The 20,947-nt window shown below is 42.9% G+C and overlaps 1 protein-coding gene across 2 annotated transcripts in view; it reads left to right on the forward strand.

Annotated features, from left to right (window-relative positions):
- The window catches only part of KIAA1958, a 74,502-nt gene that overhangs the window by 9,096 nt on the left and 44,459 nt on the right, over window positions 1-20,947 (forward strand). Inside the window, exon 1 of one of the 2 annotated variants that reach the window (XM_080371014.1) lies at window positions 10,278-19,871. The exons of the other annotated variant lie outside the window; for it this stretch is intronic. The gene's annotated coding sequence lies outside the window, so the exon portion shown is untranslated. Of the gene's footprint in view, window positions 1-10,277; window positions 19,872-20,947 lie in introns of those variants that run through there. 2 annotated transcript variants of the gene reach the window in all.

A 20,947-nucleotide genomic window follows, 5' to 3' on the forward strand; every position in this document is an offset into this window, starting at 1 on the left:
ACACACTCCAGGTCAACAGACACTCTGGGAGTTTCAGCAGTGTCACCTTTCACTGTATTCAGTCTCACGACCTTATGCCTCTCTGCCTTCCTTCCCTGATAATTATAAAATGCAGACAGAAGAGGTCTGAAGGTCTGAAGTGCGGGCAGACCTGTAATTCCAGCCTCGGCACTCATTTCTACAGTGCCGCTGTTTTTCCACATCTGCGCTCTGGGAGTGATAATGCATCCATGCATCCATTCACAGCTCACAGAGGTGGTGTGAAAATTAACTACTGTTTGTAAGGCACTTCACAGAAACGTATATGGCAATTAGTCCTCTCGAGGTTTGTACCTGGTAATTCAAGTGTAACTAGCTGAACATAAGGCTCTGCTTTCAAGGGTTATTGCTACACACCTTTCTGCAAAGTCAAATGGAGTGAGATGAAGGTTAATGACTTAAAGTAGTGCAAATTTTTATCAGCTTTTCTGGTTCCTTTTCTATGAAAAGTATTCAAAGAGGAGCGTTATATTCAGTCACATCTTTCTGTGACGGACCTGCATAGTAGCTCAGAGGAACTTGAAAGTCTTACAACTTAGTACAATTAATAATGAAGACGACCCGTGGAGCATGACTGCTTCATCTTCAGTTGCTTGACCTTGGCCCTGATTTGTTGATTTATGAACTTCATTTACTTGCAGGGTTAGTGAATTCTCTTGCAAGACAGAAATTACAGTGTGCCAGCCCTCTCCTGTCTCCGTGGTAACAAGTACACAGCACAGATTCCTTAACGAGACCCCTGGCTGGCCACTGATTATGTTTTTGTGGTTTGGTAATTCTGGGCCCTTAAGTAAATAAAAGGTCTTGTTCATGACTGTCCAAACTTGAGCAGTCGAAATGGAAACAGAAATAAAATAATAGATGCCTTCAGCACAGTGAGAATGTATTGCAATTTAGCCTCAGTCGCACGTACACGGATGGGATATAAGCAGGTAACTATTGAGTATTTTTGTTTTCTTCTGGGAAGGGTATGGTGAAAAGGATGTATCCCAGATCTTGGGTATAGTTTGAGCTTTGTGTACCTCTTCTGTGGCTGACTGATCTATGTGTAAAATAGTAAGTTATTTTGTGTCATCTGGGGGCTATTCTCAATTACAGGTGTTTTCCACATTTCCTGGTCTGGCAGTTTTTATCACAGTCGTATTGCTGGAGAGTTCCTTCATATTGCTCCATTCCCATTTCTTATTTATTGTTTAGCAACAGGCAGGATCCGGAAGCTTCTGTTCACTTGACTGGTGTTAGCTCAGAGACACCGCGTGAGTCCTGTTGGACCCAGGCACCTTAGGGTTTTAGGCTTGTGAAAACTTACAGGAATGGAAGTTTTCTTGTCACTGTGTTAGATTCATGATATTCACAGAGTGAACACTGTGACCTTCTGCAAGTCTTTATTTCCACTGCAATAGTTCGAGGTAATTATTTTCTAAGATCAGCCACTATACCTAAAGTATTTTACACACTTTTTTTATAAATCGTAACTAAGATAACTGGAAAAGATAAGGGAAGGGAAGAGATGCCTCTCCCTTTTTCTCTCCAGCTTAGTTTATTTCATTAATTTCCCCACCCTTTTTTGCATGGTCTGCCCTATTATTTTCCTCTGTGATCTCCAGTAAAGTGAGTGTCTTTGGTCAGTGTGGACAATCAGGCAAAAAAGCCCTCCAAAATGTTTTTTAAAAACAGGAACATAAATATATAGCAGTGGGCAAACACCCAACAAACATGTTGCTTAGCTTTGGCAACTGGACTAGGTGAAAGTAGTTTTGTTTTCTTCAATCACCGGCGCTATAGTTTGAAAGCTTTATTGCTTAGTCCCTTCACCTGTGAACCCTCTTAATGAAAGAAATAGACAGGGAAGGTATCCGTGATACATTTATTTTCTATAGCAGTGTTATTCAAAATATGTGTAAAGCTGGCACAACTTAATTTAGTAATTTTGAATTTCAGTGGCTATCCTGTCATGGATTAAGGCTGGAGAAAAGAAAAAAACACTGATGAGCTAGTAGTTTACATTGAAATTCTTTCTTTACCCTGCCAGAAGCCTCTAAATGACCTGTGGTACTTAACTGTGTATTAACCCATCCTGCCTTAAAGATTGCTGCCTGTTGTGACAAACAATAAAACTAACTGGAACCAGCGGTAAGTTAGAAATCCAATTTAAAGGGAAGGCTCCAAGTGCAAAGGTGTGAAGAGGCTAATAGCCAGACATAACACCGTATTTAGGCTCCTGATCACTGATTGTCTTCAGTTTTAGAGGCAGCAGCATTTGAAATCGGTGTTTTCCCCTGTGTGGAGGTGTGCTGACCCACGAACAAAAGAGCTCTTGTTGAAAGCTGTTTTTGGGTTCTGCTGTTTCGGCTGCCAGTGTCAAATGCAGTTCCCTGCCCCTGCACACCCCACCCCACCCCCCGAGGAAAAAGCAGAGTTTCTAGTATGCCTCTGCTGAACCCAACCATTTATTTGGTGGGATTAAATTTCCACATAGTCAGGGGCTGTGGTTTACAAGCTGTTTGGGGAAATCATGTAACAGTTTGCCCAGCAGTGACCTGAAATAACCGCTGTTATATTTTATAAATATGTAAAGATGTATCATATATCAGTATGAATAATATACGAATATAAAATTATGCTTATTTATAAATACGTGTGATATTATTTATTTGTACCATATATAGTTTATTTTGTTATTCTAATATAATTTCATTTATATTATTTAATATATTATAATTTAATGTATATTAACATGATATGTATGTTTTTATTATTATTCTTAATAATATTAATGTTGTATTCTGGAGTCAGATGAGAAAGAAAAGATAGGTCTTGCGGAGAAAGTGTCTGACTTATGGGGTGAGGGAGCTGTGGTTCTGCTGGGATCTGTCCTGCTCCTGGTCCTATCCAGTGTTTTCTCAAATGATACAGTGGAAGGAATAATGCACCACCCTCCATGTTGCACCTGTGTGGAGCACAAGGCTGGAAGGAGCTGTAAAGGTGTGGGAGTACAGAATCAAATTTCAAAATCACCTCAATAGATTGGAGATCTGGGCTGGAGGTGACAGGGTGTGAGATGTAAAACACAGGGTTCTGCTCTGTGGTAGGACTGGGGAAATGCTGAGTTTATAAGCTGGGTAGCAATTTTTTGGCCAAAACTTTTTTAGCAAAAAAAAAAGAACAAAAACTCTGCAAAGGGGAAGGGAGCAACTTTCTTCACGGCCAAGGTGGGCAGAACAGGAAACAATAATTTTTAGTAGGAGAGAAGATGAGGGCTAGGCATCAAAATGTGCTTTCCAAGAAAAAGGCTCACGAAGCTCTGGGGTAACCTGCAAGGATGCTGACATGGGAGGCCCTTACAACGAGGTTAAATGAGTGTCTGCCAGCAGGGAGAGAGGAACTTTGAATCTGCTTAGGAGGAGGCCTAATTTTTAGTGATTTTTCTTCCATGTTCAAACTCCTTGTCTGTCAGAAGTTTTTCTTTAGAGCAAGAGTATAATGGACGTTTTTCTATAATGCTGAAGACAGACAACCAGAAACTCAATTGTTTTAATAGTAAATAGGGTGGGGAGAAAGGGTGCCTATCTGAAGTTGTAAGTGACTGCAGAGCGCAACCTCTAATGCAGAGCGGCATGACACCTGTGGTGTGTGAACAGGTGCATGGAGGGATGTCAGTGGCCTGAAGAGCAAAATGCTGTGGCAAAATGAAAATATTTTTCAATTGGCGTATCTTTAGCTTTGTCCTTGTCACAGTACCGATACCTCCCTAGAAGTAGTCCTGATGCAGAAAAACTCTCGAACAGCTAGAAACCTCCTCCCTTTTTTGGACAGCATGCTAGTATGGTATTTACATATTAGCTGGGCTAAGTCAGGGCTTCCATGCGGCTGTGTACACTGTGTTTCCAGAATGGCAGCCACAACTAGGGAAAGGTGAGATTTTACTGTGCACTTGCTGTTGCAGTGTTTTCTTAATTTTTCTGTTTGTCTCCTCTCCTTCAACCGCTGCAGACCATTATTTCTGTACTCTGGTGTCTCTGCCATCTAAGTATGGAGGGGAGAGTCTGTATTTACGTTCTCTGCTAAGTGTTCTCCTGAAGCTGTAGGGAAAACCCGCGTCGCCCTGTGATAGTTCGCAAAATCCACTGCAACACACCATAAGGAGCCAGCATATTTTAGCTGGTAACACTCCAAATGTCATAGCTTAGAATTTGCAAAATATTGCAGGTTGGAAAAAAATTAATTAACTGTTCTTAAAATGTAGAAGCTGACACTTTTTAATCTGTGAGATTTTGATCCTTGCTGTTGAGCCGGCTTTGCACAGAGATGCTGATGTACTCATTCAGTGGAACATTTTCTATTCTCCATCATATGGATTGTCTCCCTACAGCAGTCCATAGTCATACCAGGTTGTGCCACTTTACACTGTGAGGTTAAATACCTACTCAGATTTTATTGTAACGGAAAGCTTTTTATAGCATCTTTTTTCTTTCATGTTTAACTTTCCTGTCTGAAATTTAGATTTCATACTGTCTTTGTTTAGCTCTGTTAGGGGGAAAAATCATGTCTGGGTTATTTATTTATTTATTTATTACTTTTTTACTTAAAGCATTTTTTAGCCTTCTCTGTAACTATAAAATCAAGGGTGACTTTCTAAAAACTGAGCTCTTACTTGCAGGCTCAGCACCAAATTTTTTAGACCCAAGAGGCAAACATTTATTGTGTCACCAGTTAACTACAGTTGAAACTGTTTTTTAAAGTGCTTGGCATAGTCTGTGCCAGATGTGTGAATTCTAGCAATTTTAGCAGACTTGGTGTTTGTTGATGACTTAATGTTAAACCAATCAGGTTTAACATCTCCATCTCTCATTTCCAAAAAACCCAGATAGTTTTTGTGGAAATAAACCAGTTAAAAAGAAGTGCTGTTTTTATAAAAAATGAATGAACATTAAATATCCACCAGCATGTTGGTAATTCCAAATCTTCTAGATTTCAGTTTACATTTCAATGTAGATTCTTCTTGAGTTTCAAACTTGTGCCCCGAGGTCAAGATGTGCAAAAAACCCCACGCAAATACTTGTGTCCAAAACCTCTTTCAGTTAGTAGGTTTTTCTGCAAACAGCTTCGCTTCATAGCAGGGTATAGCTAAGAACCCCATAAAGGATGTATTTTCACTGAACTTACTATTATGAATTGAACAAGCAACGTAGGACTCCACCCACTTTGTCTGACCTGGTGCCTGGCATCAGCCTAAAAATCAGGCACAGCGTTGAGTGTTTGATGAACAGGGTGTGTGATTTGATTGAAATACTGGTGACTGATGAAGGTTGTTTGGCTGGGGAAAGCTGGGTCAGATATTTTGATTTTACAAATCTGTCTTGATTTGAGGGATAGAAGATATTTATTGTGGGAGTGAGGGAAGAAAGCCAGAAAATTATATACCATATATACACACATATATATATATATAAATGTGTGTAGGTTTTTTTCCCTTTGTCTTACCATAAACAGTCTAAGGGCTCAGTCCTATAACATATTAGATGTTATGGTACAATCCAGCAAAACACAGGTGAATCATCCTCCCAGAAACAGAAGCACTAGTCAATTAATACTTGCAAATTTTAGTAGATAATTAAGTTCCATGCATTTTTCCTGTATTTTTTTCCAAAACTGTCTGTGAATATGTTTCCCATTCAGCTAACACTTTTGTCTGGGTAGATAGTTGATTCCAAAATAATGAGACTAATTTCAGTATGGAAATGTACAGCAGACTTTCTCTAGTAATGCATTTACATGTATGAAAGAAAAGGCTGTCTGGCAGAGAAAAAAATAAAAAAAATTGTAAATTTGGATTTACATTTTCTTTTGCATTGCAAGATTATACATTATACTGAGCATCACAAATAAGTTGTGTTTTGGAACAGCTCCACAAGATAGTGGTGCATTACTGGAATACAACATGAGGCAATTTATATGGAGGGTGGTTATTCACCTGACCCTTTATTTGCAAGAAACGTTTCACACTTTAATTGAGCTCTCTTCAATACGCTGCATCTGCTTTAATGTTTGCCGTATGCATTTGAACAGTCTAATAAGGATGGTCAAAATGTGTTTTGGTCTAGCCAGGAGTCAAGGAGAAATAGCAGCTCAGAGCCATATAGCAAAGATATGCACTATTAACCATTGCAATCTAAGTAAGTGTGTGTGTGTGTGTGTTAACATTCAATACTTTACTGTTGGGTAGTAAACTCTGTAAAACTAACTGACCTCTTTCCAGTCAGGCATCTCTAAAACTGTCTTCACCTCTGCTGACCTCCTAGATACCGATTAAACCGTTTGGCTGTGTTTGATTAGCTTAGTTTACAGACCATTTAACTGGTGCAGAAGTATTTACATGGGATAATACTGTGAAGATTAAGATGGGGGAAGTAAACACCTGGAACCACTTCGGGTTTTATGAAACAAAGAGGTGTGAATCCAGCATGTGTGTGTGGATTTCAAAATCTCGGGACTTGCCCTTTGGGCTCAATGATTTATTTTTCTTCTGGAGAAGGCATTTTTGCTCCATCAGTGGAAGATGATGGTTTCCCTCGTTGCAGCTGTTTCCCTCGTGGCTGTACCCTGATGTTGGTGCCCTGTGCATGGCTGTAAGATTCACACTGGGCATAAGGAATATGCTTTTTAACAAGATAAGAGCAGAGCAAATTGCTTTGTGTTTTATTTCATTAGTATTGATGCATTACTACTGTCCTAACACAATTAAAAAGTAGGAAGTCCGAGTCAATGTATCTAGACATCAGCTGTTCAGTGTCCCTCCTTGGCTTCCTCCACCTGTGGATTTCACTACTTGCCCACACTATGCCATGCTGGAAGACAGGTTTTCTTGTTCCCACTGGCATAGCTGGGGTCAATTTGTAATATTACATTATATCCATCCTTTTCTTCAAATGCTCTTTTTTTCTACAACTGAAGCCACTGGACAGTGATCTTCAATGATGTGTTCCAAGGGAGTTGCCAGCCTTTCTTTTTCCACTGTCATTTTTCCAGCAGACTGTAGCTTTTTAGAAGAAATTGGGACGAGCAGTGCATATTCCCTTCCTACCCAGGTCATTCATCAGGAGGGATTGACCTGGGTGTCTCTCAGTGAGGAGACAGAGGCATCTGTCTGCTCCTCAGGCTCCTGTGTGGAGGAGGGAGCTGGAGCCTTTGCTCAAGCGCTGTTTTGCCTGGCCCCCACAGATGTCATTGTCAGGGTTTTGGAACTGCGTTGGCAAATTAGTAGAGGGGCTTGAAGGACACACCTGGTTGCCTTGATGGTACTATACAAACCTTCCTGTAAAATTAAGGCAGCCTTCAGTAGCCTTGTGGTGGGCAGAAGGGGGGAAATCCTGGCTGTGCACACAGACCAGGGCTTTTGTGAGCATTCCTCTGGGTTTTGTGTGGGTTGTCCAGCCTGCCCAGTGCACAGTTCAGAGGTGCAGTGAGATTCCTGCCATCTTGCACAGGCTTTTTGTCCAGGGCTGATGTCCCGGGAAATCTGTATCTGCGGCCCGGTTAAGCAGCGGTCTCAGCACTGTCTGGCATGAAACCCTCCTCCCAGCCAGCCAGGGACTGGGAGAGTTGAACCCCCCATGACTAACACCAGGGCCTGCTGGCAGCATGGTCCGTTTCACACAGTGGGAAGGTCCGCTGCTCCCACTGCGTACCACTTGTACGTGAGTTGCCTCATGCCTCAGAGAGCAGTTATTACCTTGTTGAAGCCTTATTGAACGTCAAGTAGATTAAGTTGTACAGGTCACTTCATCTGCTTGTTTCACCTTTCCTCTCTATTTAAGGCCTGCTTTGAAAGACTCTCACAGCGATCAGGGGTCTAGCAGTTTTCCCTCATGACTGTGGTGCAAGTGTAATCCTATCTGGTTGCATTTGTTTTAAAGTGCTGCAGTCTTAATTACGCTCTGCCTGTGCAAGATACTATATCAAAAATAATAGAAGTGTGTATATTTTTGCTGTATGTATAATTATACTGTAAGGAATTCATAAGGATGTCAAAGTAAAATTTCTGCTGATATGACATGCTATTTGAGAAACATCTCAGTTTTGGTGTGTGTGTGTATGGCTTTTTTTGCTGTTTTTTTCAGGGGACTGACAAAAGAAAACAGCATTACCATTTTTCACATGGTTTGACCCATTACATTGTTCGGTAGAAAGTATTTGAGTAGGTGGCAAATTGAATTGCTTTTACATTTTCAAGACACTTAAGATAGAAAATAGAAAAGACAGCACTAGATAAACATGCTGCGTGTATAATAACATTACTGCTGAGGAAATTTAATTCAGTCTTCAGTGATGGGTTTGGGCAGATGTGTTGCATTCAGCTAGAGATAAGGTAATGCATGCAGTGTAGTCTCAAGTAGGAACAGAATGAAACTGATATTTTGCATTAGTTGTGTATTATTTATTGTATCTGATACGTGTACAGTAGACACCTGATACTACCACCATCTGCCTGGTATCAGATACTGTGGCTGCATATGGAAAGGGTGGGATGGTGCTGCCTACATTTCCTGTACAACAGTTGTCTCAGAATAGCTTTTATTTTGTAAACAGCTACTTTGCTACTGCTTTTCTGGGTAATCTGCTTTCTTTGCTAAGGCTCTAGTTATGTCATTAAAAATCAAGATTTGCATTAGTAGTTGGCTGCTAGTGTGCAATGGTTCCAGTATTTTATCTCAAGAGAGTGAAAAGCAGCAGTTGTAAGAAACCAGTATTCTTGTGTTCTGAGGGTAGGACGCTGCAGGGAGACAGTTTTGGGGTAGTTCAGTATCAGAATATACTGTGAAGGGGAAGAAAGTCTTAGGTTTTGAAGTACTTTGCCTGAGTGCCCTGAAGAGCTAGGTGTCATTCTTAGACAGAAATGAGAAAAGAAAGAAAACAACACCAAAAAGTGCAGGAAAGTTTCTAGCTGTTCAAGTAGGAAATAAACTGATGGAAGAAAACATATGGTGCACCAGATAGCCTGGTGGTTACGTGCCTTGGTGCAGTTTAGGTGAGAGGCAAGGTGGGACTCTCAAACTTGAGTTTGCCTCAAAAGCTACATAACTCAGAACTGGTGCTTCCATAAGGAGCTTACTGTATTTTGGTATAAATCTCTCAAGGGAAAACAAAGTTTTCGATCACATTCTCTAGGCAGGAGAATACAGTTCCCTCCAAAATGGGGCGGTCAGCCTTTGCCTTGTTTGCTTTCCATCCAGCTGCACCCGAAGACCCCAAGGAGAGCCACACAGGCTATCCAGTGTGCTACCCTTTGCCCTACAGAAATGTAGCTCCCATTTTACAGGAGAAACTGAGTCAGAGAGACCTGGGCTGGGCTAAAGGGTGTTTTATTGCTAACAGGCATTATGTGCAGTTGGAGACCACCGAGCTCCTGACTGCGCTCTAAAATGAGAAACACCTCTGGGGCTGGGATTGCCTTGCTCTTCCTGAGAGTGCTGACAGCAACAGTGATTTTTCTTCTTGCTTGTGGAGGGATGAGCTCCAGAGGATGAAAGGACATCGCAGCTTTGGGCTCAAGCTGTGCAATCCTGCTGCCCAGAGTTTGGAAAGGTTTATGTGTGAACAGACCACCTTCCCCAAGGCTGGATGCAAGCACAAGACTTCTGTTCCTTAGGCTTTTATCCTAATCATATCGTTGGATTTTCAGCTAGCCCAGTAGTGTTAGGCTTATAATTAAAGCAAAACAGCCTGTTTGCCACTGCAACCCCATCACTCCAAAGTCAGGGTTGTTTCCAGAGTGCAAAACCAATGATCTGGTCCCTGAGTAGCGGGGACCACAGGTCAGGTGGTCTAACAGGTCAGAGGGGCACAAAATGGGGAGAATAACCTCCACCCTCCTACCTGTACCACCAAGAGCAGCTAGGTCCTGCTCTGAAGTTGTGTTGAGGGGGAAGTATGTGTGAGAGGCTCTCTCAGTCGCAGAGGTGGGCAAAAATGAGCAATGTGTTGGTAAATGCATGACTCCACTAAGGAGTGTCATGTGCTGCAGCCCTAATGAAATCTGCACATCTCCAAGTGGAGGGGAAGAGTGTACTCAAGAAAGACGGTGGAGGAATGTTTGTGATCTTAATGAGTGCCTGAGCCACCCTGGTTGGCTTCTAGGTGATGCCCAAGGTCAGGAGCAGGGTGGGCCCCACTGAGTTCATGCTCTTAAGCTGTGTTGCCGAGGGCACATGTGCAATAACAAGGGTAAAGGGACACACATGACCGAGCTGTTGGAAACCAGCCTGCACCGGGCCAGCACCATGACCTGTCCTGGCACTTCAGCAGTGACCTGCTGCTGTTGCTTTCTTGGCTGTCACATCAGCAAGTGCTGGGAGTGTGGTAGAAGTGAGACACAAAGTACCTTTTCCCACAGGCAGGATCAAAGCAGTATTATTTTCTGGTAAGTGGAGGGACCAATATTCAACAATGTCTTTTGGGGGCTGATACCTTAGCCAGTGATACCTTGAGGAGAAAGGGATACAACTAGGCAGCAAAAAGAGAAAAAACTGGCAATATTGGTGCTGCCTGATGCTCATCATGTGTGGTTCATGTGGACCTCGTGTGTACCACTGTATCTGCAGTATGCAAGCCACAAGGCTTGCCTCTGCAAAACTATATGCCTGCATTTTGCTGACAGAAATGGAAAGGGTTTTTGCTTTTCCTTATGGGATTTGCTCGTTATGCTAGGGGAGCACAGCGTAACCTGGGCAGACAGAAAGAATGACCGTGCATACCCTGGGGCAAGACACAGTGTTTGTTCTGACAAAATCCTGTTTTATTCTGGTTTGTTTTGTGTATGTAGAGGTCTCTGCAGTGCATGGTGGAGATTGAGTGGGCTGAGAGTGGGAAGCTGCAGACTGCTAGGGAGAGCAGTTTTTCAGGAACTTTTGTTGCTGTAAATGAAAACCGTGGCCTGTCTGGTTGCCAGCTTCTTCACAGTTAACAAAGAAGATTGTCTAGAAACTGCCATAAAGGGCAATCCTTGATTTTCTGTGGTAACGGTGGTTTGAGATTTACTAGCATTGTGAATTTAATTTTACAGGCATTTGTGCATGAACTGCTCAACAAGAATGCTCCCAACTTCTCCCTCTCTGCTGCGTGGCATGGAAAGCATACACTACTTTAGCTCCTGCACCCTGACCAAGGTTTCAAGACTGTGCAGACTATCACACTAGTGAGATAAGTCTTGCTTAGGTTAGCCTCAGTGACAAAGGAGTTTAGTGTGGCTTGAATGGGGAAGTGTGAGGAAAATAAAGTAAGTTGTTTTAACTGAAAGGACTTGGGGGTTGGGATCCAAAGTGGCAATGCTCATGTCATTGCATCCGACTGGGAAATAAGCCATGTCGCAGCACTCTCCAAACTAGCCAGCTGCAACAAGGTCTTTTACCATCTTATACCAACACACTCTTCATGCCAGTTCCTCTGCTGCCTTGTCCTACTCTCTCCTCATCCTGGGCCTGCTCTCTCTCTTTTCTCTACGTCCTCCTCTGTCTTCCTCGGCTGCTCTCCCTTCACTGGCTGCCCAACCAACCACTTCCCAGAACCAGCCACAGCTGCGCCTTACCTACATCAGCCAACCCACCGCCCCTGAAGCCAGCCCACAGCTGTATGTTATCAATGTTAATGAACCCAGCTTCAGTCCTCTACAAGCCAGACCAACTAGAGCGGTGATAAATGTTCCTTAGCTGCATCCCAAGATGAGAATCAGAAGGCAAACCACCTCAAAGGGGTGTGTGGCTATGGTGGAACCACTTGCAGCGCTCCTGGGAAACCCGTGTGCTCCACCAGCTCTCTGAAATGCCGGTACCCCAAGGCCGGCAGCGTGGGGATAAACAGGAAGGATCAGAGATCTGTGTGCGGTCGCAGGGCCACGATCTCACTGCAGTTACAGAGACATGGTGGGGTAGCTCGTGTGGCTGGAATGCTGGCATGGATGGCTGTGTGCTTTCCAGCAAAGCCAGGCCAGCAAGGCGAGGTGGCAGAGTAGCTCTGTATGTGAGGGAGCAACTGGGATGTGTCAGGTTCTGCCTAGGGGTGGATGAAGAATGAGTCGAGAGCTTACGGGTAAGAATTCAGGGGCCGGCCAACATGGGTGACGCTGTTGGGGGTCCTCACTACAGGCCACCTGATCAGAAGAGGGAGTCGACGAGGCCTCCTACAGACAGCTGGAGGTACCCTCACCATCACAGGCCCTGGCTCTCGGGGGGGACTTCAGCCACCCTGATATGTGCTGGAAAGACAGCACAGCTGGGCGCACACAGCTCGGGAGGTTCCTGCAGGGCATTGATAATAACTTTTTGCTGCAGGTGGTGGAGGAGCCAACGAGGCAAGGTGTGCTTCCAGACCCTGTACTAACAAACAAACAAGGGCTGGTTGGTGGTGTGAAGGCTGGGGGCAGCCTTGGCTGCAGTGACCACAAGATGATGGAGTTCAGGATCCTGTATGGAGGAAGCAGGCCAGTAAGTAGGACTGCAACCCTGAACTTTAGCAGAGCTACCTCTGGCCTCTTCAAGGACCAGCTTGGGAGAATCCCATGGGTTAGGACCCACAAAGGTAGGAGGGTCCAAGAGGGCTCGCTAATATTCAGGCATCTCTTCCTCCAAGCTCAAGATTGGTGCATCCCCATGAGTAGGAAATGGAGCAAAGGGGGCAGAAGGCCTGCATGGATCAGCAAGGAGCTCCTGGCAAAACTCAGACAGAAGAAGGAAGTTTACAGGACATGGTAGAAGGGACAGACCACTTGGGTGGAATACAGGAACATTGTTAGAACATGCAGGTAGGCGATAAGGAAGGCTAAAGTCTATTTGGAATTAAAACTGGTGAGATATGTGAAGGACAACAGGAGGGCTTCTTCAAGTATATGTCACCGGGAAAAGGATGACAAGGGAAAATGTGGGCCTGCTGCTGAATGAGGTGGGTGCCCTGGTGGCAAAGGACACACAGGAGGCAGAGTTACTGAATGCCGCCTTTGCTTCAGTCTTCACTGCCAGAGCTGGCCCTCTGGTTTCCCAGATGCTGGAAGCAAGAGATAAGGTCTGGAGAAAGGAAAACCTTCCCTTGGTCAAGGAGGATCAGGTTAAAGATCACTTGAGCAAACCTGACACCCACAGATCCATGGGCCCTGATGGGGTGCACCCCCGAGTGCTGGGGGACCTGGCAGATGTTATTGCCAAGCCACTCTCCATCATCTTTGAAAAGTCATGGAGGGCAGGAGAGGTGCCTGAGGACTGGAGGAAAGCCAATGTCACTCCAGTCTTCAAAAAGGGCGAGAAGGAGAATCCAGGAAACTACTGGCCAAGAAGGACAGTGTGATCCTGGGGGGCTTTAGGAGGACCATGGCCAGCAGGTCGAGGAAGGTGATCCTTCCCCTCTACCCTGCCCTGGTGAGGCCCCATCTGGAGTGCTGTGCCCAGTTCAGGGCTCCCCAGTTTGAGAGAGACAGGGAACTACTGGAGAGGGTCCAGTGCAGGGCTACAAAGATGATGAGGAATGAGAGAGCTGGGCCTGTTCAGCCTGGAGAAGCAAAGGCTGAGAGGGGATCTTGTCCATGCATGCAAATATCTCAAGGGCAGGTGCCAAGAGGATGGGGCCAGGCTCCTTTCAGTGGTGCCCAGTGACAGGGCAAGGGGTGACGGGCACAAACTGCAGCACAGGGTGTTCCCTCTGAACCTGAGGAAAAAACTTTGAGGGAACAGAGCACTGGAATGGCTGCCCAGAGGCTGTGGGGTCTCCTTCTCTGGAGACATTCAAAACCCTACTGGACGCGACTGTGTGCACCCTGCTCCAGGTGAACCTGCTTTAGCAGGGTCTTGGACTAGATGATCTCCAGAGGTCCCTTCCCACCCTGACCATTCTGTGATTATCTGTGATTGTGCATCATTCAGGATCTGGCATATTACTGGCAACTGGGAATCCCTCTTAGGTGTAACATACACAGCAGCAGCATGTGCCATGAAGGTGCAGGAACTGGATGGAGCAGACGAAGTTGAGCCAGGCATGAAACCTTCACCTCACCTTCCACCAGTCCCTCTGGATGGGTTTAGACATCTCACATATTTTCCATGCCTTTATGTCTAATGATAGAACTATTAGCCTTGTTGAGGCAGTCAGATGCTATGAGGAAGCATTAAGAAAGTTGCAGACATATGTGAGCCTTGCTGAACCTGGCAGTGAGTATTTGAGTTAGGCAGTTGGCTAAAGAGTGAATTTCTTAATAGCAGTTATTAACATTAGTTTTTAACTTTCTGCGGAAGCACTTGTTAAAGCAGAGGCAGGTGACAGTGTCGCTTTGTTTCACTGAACAGTTCAGTTCAGTGATAACATTGCCACTTGTGTTCTTCATGGATGTTTGTTTAAAATATATCTGTGTTATGTTTTTGGGGGCTTTTTGCTGACATTCATTTCTTAAATCAGTCTTTTTGTAATGTCATCTGCTGGTGTCATAGACATACATTATTGGCATAAAAAACATTCCACAGGTAGTGAGCTGGTCATTTCTAAGGTGTGAAACCAATAAATAGAGAATGACACCAAAACAGGGAGCTCTGAATGATACTGCTCTAGATGAGCTCAACATTGAATATTGCACAGCTGTGGCCATAGTTCAGATTTGCGTTATGTTGCTTGACAAACACCCCACACTTGCAACCACCCAGGTAAGCAGTCAGCCTCACCGAGCAATCCCTGCCTACTGACAAGGTAGTCTGTGGTGCCGTCTCCTGCTATCACCCCTTGCTGCCGGCCTGAACAGTCTCCATGCATTGGAGGACAATGGGAGAGAGGGTTTCTTCTGCATGTCTTGTGTCTTCACAGGGTTGGCTCAAAGATCACTTCTAGCTGCTGGCAGAGAAGCAATGCTGCCTGCCAAATGATGTATTTGTTCCAGATACTGCTCTCCTTCCCCTTCTCCCCTGCCCTTCTTGTTCTATGCATTGTATTGGACTCTAAATGTGAACAATTAGAGCCTTACCTTTGAAGAACTATCTTTTTTAATGGCTAGTTACCAAACAGTGCTCTTAGCTATGAAATGTTTCATTTGTACAGCTGTGCTGCAGAGAAAGGACTCTTTTGACTGCCCTTTCCCTATGTCGTCTTTCAAAAGTGTACAGCCAAGGGTTTTTAAATTTCTTGCTTTTTTGTCTTTGGCAGATTTATTCTTGTGCTGCACAGCTATTCCAAACACAAGCTTTTTAAAATGCTCTGCGAGGTTTTATTTTTGTTCATATCTGTTTCAGAAGTATTCCTATGTCTGTTTGTTCCAATCTGGCAGGCAGTAAGTAGGTTAAATTTGCCCTGACATCCCTGAGTGATTTGCTTGCTTTAGCAACTGTACGGTTAGACTCCACTGTAGTGTGATGTTGGTGTGTAGCTTGAAATGAAACCTGAGTTTAACAAATGAGGCCACACCTTCAAAGGCCAAACTGAGGACCATACTTTACGTTTTTAACTGATCTAAAAGCAGTGACATAAAAGATGTTTAAAGAGGGAACAGAGCTGTTCAGTTTTGTCTCCTGCTGCTGCTGGGCTTTATGAAGCTGGTAATGTGGAGCTTGTCCTTTGTGAATATAATTTGGGATGCTCTAACTTCTCAGGTGTCCTCTGTGTTTTTAAAGCCTTTGAGTGCTTTCTTTGAGTGCCATTGTTTTCATGGGCATTGGCCGTTGTAATCTGGTTACAAACAGGCATGGTTACAGAAGTGCTAGCTATTGCACCCTGCCAGAAGCAGCATTTCAGCACTTAAGTTTCTACTCTAGCAAAATGGTTGAATTTGAAAATATGATTGCAGAGAGGTTAGTTTTTCAGTATTATAGATGACATAAGGAGGAACATATATGTCTGTCCTGCAAGACTAAGTGTGTTCATCTGTTGGGTATGGCAGCATTTCTTTTCCTATCACTACAGAAAGGTGTCTCCAACCTTTTGTCTATCCGGGACAGGGGCATGTTATGTCCCTGCAGGTCACTAAGTGAAATCTACCCTTCCATTTGACAGCAGAAAAGTCCCCACATAGGTGTCTGCTTTGCTAAGGGCGGGTTTGTGGCATTGTTGTTGGCTGTAGTGTCCCTGTAATGGGACTCTGGCTGGAGGTACCAGCTTGATCTGACCCTTCAATGTAATCTCAGTAGACAAATACTATTGAAACCGTAGACTGAACTGTCAGCATCAGTGGTGTTAGGAAGCTTAACGCAGATTCAAAGAATTATAGAATCATTTAGGTTAGAAAAGACCTTTAAGATCATAGAGTCCAACTGTAAACCTAACACTGCCAAGTCTACCACTAAGCATAGCAGGGACACTGCTACTTCTTCAGTGATTTCAGTGATAATATTCAATTTGCACTCCCATCCTTCTCTTTGGTGCCAGCATGCACCTTTTACTTGCTGTTTGGCAGGTGGAAGGGATGGAGACAACAATGACAGGTGCTGCCCTTCAAATCTGGTGGATCTTGTTTTCTCCTGCCTTACACATGGGGCAGTGGCTCTTGAGATGCATGCGGGTAAAGGTGAAATGCTGTCAGTGTGAAACAGGGGAGAAAAATCAGCTCAAGGCTTAGGTCTGGTGTAAGGCAGGGAGGAATTGTCCCTCTGGCTTCTTTCTCAGGTTGCTGAGTATGGATAGTGCAGGGTGAAAGGACATCTTGCCTCAGCAAAGTCAGAGTAAGTGCTATCCAGAGAGAGGTACCAACATTACTGTTGAGTTTGGTGTTAGTAATTTTCACTGGTGCGTGTGCACGCACACACACACAGAGCCTTCTTCCCCCACCCCCACCCCCCCAGCTCTCTTTCACTTGTAATGGTTTGCAACTTGAAGAAGCCAGCCATGTTTGCAGACACCTAAAGAATGGTGCAAGGCATTAATACAAGAATACACAATACAGATGCTTTTTTTTTTGGACTCACCATAATAGCAAACAATCAGCAGCTCTGACTGGAGCAGCTCTTTCTGAGAGGAGAGATGAAGCTGTCCAAGTGCATTGCCAAAGAAGTCCTTTTGGAAAAACATCAGCAGAAATTCAAGGAAGCTGGTCAGTGCAGTTCAATACATTTAGCCTCTGTATTAATATCAGCATGTTCTTTTTTGCCCTTTCTCCTTTATGTTTGGTTTCTAATTTCTAATTGGTTTCTCAAAAGAGCCTATGTCATTTTGCAGTGTAATTCCAAAATAGCACCTCTAGGTTCTGGTTTATTCTTCTAAACAAGACATGTCCAGATATCTGCTGAATTGGCACAAACAGTTACATGTAAGAGACCTGTTTGGCTTCAAATGCAAATTCACTCCATGACACAGTTGGATGAATGGGTATCTAATGTGTGCACATCCTTGCAGGAATGTTTGCAAAAATTAGATTAGTAATTACATGTGTTAGAAAGCTCTGTGTTACCTAGACTATGATCTTCAGTTATTGTTGACATGTTTTCCAGTGTTTGTTCTTAATTGCCAATAGGTTATTCATATCTGGAGAGAGAAGAAATTAGATATTTAGGTCAGTGTCCCTAGAATGACAATAGGATATGGCAATTCAGCTTATGTGTATGGGCTAAAGATAGCTTTTTTTCTTTTTTAGTTTTGCAGTGATCAATGGCTGTACTATATTCAAGGGCTGGAATAAAAGCAATGACAAGGAAGGATTAGTTGGAAAGACTGTCAAGTTGATATTGTAACATATCTTCTGGTATCTTTGAAACCTACTGTGTTAAGAAATATTTTGGTTTGTTGTCTGTCTTTTAATTGGCAAGAGAAGAGAGGGTCTGGAGGACCACAGATGGAAAGATTTGTATTTTTTAAGCTTTTTTTCTGTTATCTTTGGAGACACTTAAGTTTATCTGGATGCATTTCTTGAAGGAGGTTAGTGGTGTGCTTTTGAGGTGTGTACCTTAAGATAAATTGCTATCCTGCCTGTAATTACTTTCATTCAGCTGGTTTTAATAGCATGCATTTTATCTAGGGCCATTTCTCACTCTAATCATGAAATGAACAAGTATGAGCAGAAATGGGTAATTTTGGAAGGAGTTTCCTCATGTCTTTGGTGCAACAGGTCCAGTATTAATAAAGCATAGCAAGAACAGACTTTAATGAAGATGTGTAATGTAACGATATATGCAACAATGTATTAATGGTTTTTCTTACGCACCTGCTTCAGTCGCATAATAGTCTTATTTTTATCTGCTCTGCCAAACATTCAGCAGTGTAAGTAGCATGTTGTTCTGAACTCCTGTTGTCCAAAGGCTACATTTCTGTTCTTGAATTTCCAAGAGGAAGTAAGTGAGGGCTCTTAAGACTCTTGAGTCCTCCATGATAGGTAGAGCTCTTCTACTGAAGCAGTCTTTTGTGTGCCAGCCACCAGTACCTCTACATGTAAAACATGAATATTCTGGGCTTTCTTTCTGTTTCTTAATCATGCACCATCCTTAAATCTCCATGTTGTATGTGCCAAATCTTGCACTGATGTTAGTAAGAGCTGTGCTTACTTGAGAACACAAATTTAGGTTTTTTAGCCAAAGCTTTGGAACTTGCATGTCTAAAATTTGACAGTTTTTTTTAAACACTTGGGGTCAGATTTTATGAATGTTTACATGCCTACAAAGACCTCTGAAAGTCCCACTCAGCACTCATCCATCCTTTTGATTACCTAAATGCCTCTAAGAACTGGGGCCTGGGTTGACTGAGCCAGTCAAGGCCAAAGGGACCTTTTCCATGTACATATGCTTAAGCCTCTGTAGCTCCAGTCCCACTGAACTCAGACCTTTAGGCACTTTCAGGGAACCTCAGTGATCTTAAAATGTAATCTGTTCTAAACCTTGGTTTAAATTTTAGGATCATTTGAATTGATCAATTGTATTGTTAGAGGCAACAGCTAGATATGTTTTCAGGGATAGCAGAAAAATTGTTGCATAGTTGGGTGGAGCATTTCTAATTTTTTTATCCACTCGCTGTTGACTACAGCATGTTACCCAGTAGTTCTGACTGGCTTATATTTGAATGCAAATCCTTGCTTTTACTGGCTCATCTCTAGGACAGCTTTCATATTACTGTTTTTATTACAGCATGTCGAAGTCTTGTCAAGGAACTTTATTAGGGACTCAGCTGCATGTAATCTGTTATGCACAGTTGGATGCAAGCCTGTTCATGGAATAATCTGTCTTTGTTTCTTGTATTTTTTTTTCCAAGTCTGTTCTTTCTTGCAACTCTTTTCTCCAAGTTTTTGTTAAGATTTAAAAAAGCAACTGCAGGATGGGACCTCAATTTGATACCAATAGTTTAATGGTAATTGTTGATATTTCAACAAGTGTACTGTAAAGACAGTTTTGGAATGTTTTTCTTGCTGAGAATTAAGTCCTTGGAAAATCATTTAACATTCAAAACCATCTCTGTGTTAACAAAAAAAAAAAGACAAAACCTAAACAGTTATGTGCTAATACAGAAAGTAGAATTTCATCCCCACACAGAAATGCTGAGTTGCTGTAATTGTTCTAATTTTCAACAGAAAACAACCCCTCTGTTTTATGTAGATGGTTAATAGTGTGGTTTCACTGGTACTATTTAGCTAAATAATGCATGTTTTCAGTACTGCCATAGTTGCAGTATTTCAATGTCCCTTAGTTTACAAAAGCCCAGAAGTGAGAGGAATCCTACAAGTAAAAAGTACCAACTAAGTCTGGCAAAGTCAAGTCTTTCATTGACAGAAGCTGCTTGCTTTTACTTCTGAGGAATAGCATGGTATAGTTAAGTTGTCTGCGCTGGAATTGAAGGCATTGGTTTTCCACTAAGAAGATGGGAAAGTCTGTTCTTCGTAATTTGTGCACAAGTAAAAGGTAATATTCCTGTTTTCTTTTTAGTAAATTATGTGCAGACTTTCTCTTCATAGAATTTCTAGGAAAATGAAAGACCAGGGAAAGCATCTTGCCTTCAGGCTGTGTGTACTTCGTTCTTCTCATTGTAATTCTAAAATTAGAGAGGGTACACACACTTCATCGTACACTCGGGAAATTACATGTTTTACAGATTTTCTAAATGTGTGGTGTGATTTCTCCATTAAAGAATGAATATGAACTGCAAGCAGAGGCAAATGCTAGCATCTTTGATAGAGTTTTATATTCAGATGATCATGAGAAATGGTGTGAAGAAAGATGCAATTTTTTGAGTAAATTTTAATAAACAACACAAAATAAACAAGCCATGATACATAAGTTCCCTGGTAGCTAAGTAAAAATTAGGCTTTTTTTAAACACCCTGGTAGCTAAGTAAAAGTTAGGCTTTTTTTAAACACCCTGGTAGCTAAGTAAAAGTTAGGCTTTTCTTAAACACTCAGCATTTTAAAATCTTATTGTTGATATACTTTTCAGAATGATTCACCAGAAAATGTATTCTTTCTCTGAAGCATGTCCTTTCCTGAATACAGAGCTAGTAAAACATGAGAGATGGCCAAGACTGACTTGAGGCTACAGTAAAACTCCCTGTCATGTTTTACTAATACTAATGGACAGGCATCTTCTCAGGTACTCCTCTGAGCTCTCCCATTGGTTGCATGGTATAGCAGTGTACACTGGTGTCACCCCTATTTATGCTGATGTTGGTGTTGATGGTTGTATTCACTAAAGGCTTGTGGAGGTGCTGTGAATACCTGGGCTGTACCCTGGCACTGTTTCAGCAGAGCTGTTTAACTATTAAGGTGTTAGCTGGGTGCAGAGGTCCCTGTCACTGTCATTTTTGCCTCCTCTTCAGACCAGCTTTTATAGCAGAAGCTCTGCATCGAGTACTAGAGGTACCTGAGAATCCCTGCTTGGTTAATGCAAGACCCAGTTCTGGCAAAAGCAAGCCAGGGACACATTGCGCTTGCTCTGGAAAGCCATGATGCTGTTGTCAACCCCCCATAGCTTGCTCTGAGTGG

The sequence above is a fragment of the Falco punctatus genome (genome assembly GCF_963210335.1).
Source record: "Falco punctatus genome assembly, chromosome: Z".
Classification (NCBI taxonomy): Eukaryota; Metazoa; Chordata; class Aves; order Falconiformes; family Falconidae; genus Falco; species Falco punctatus.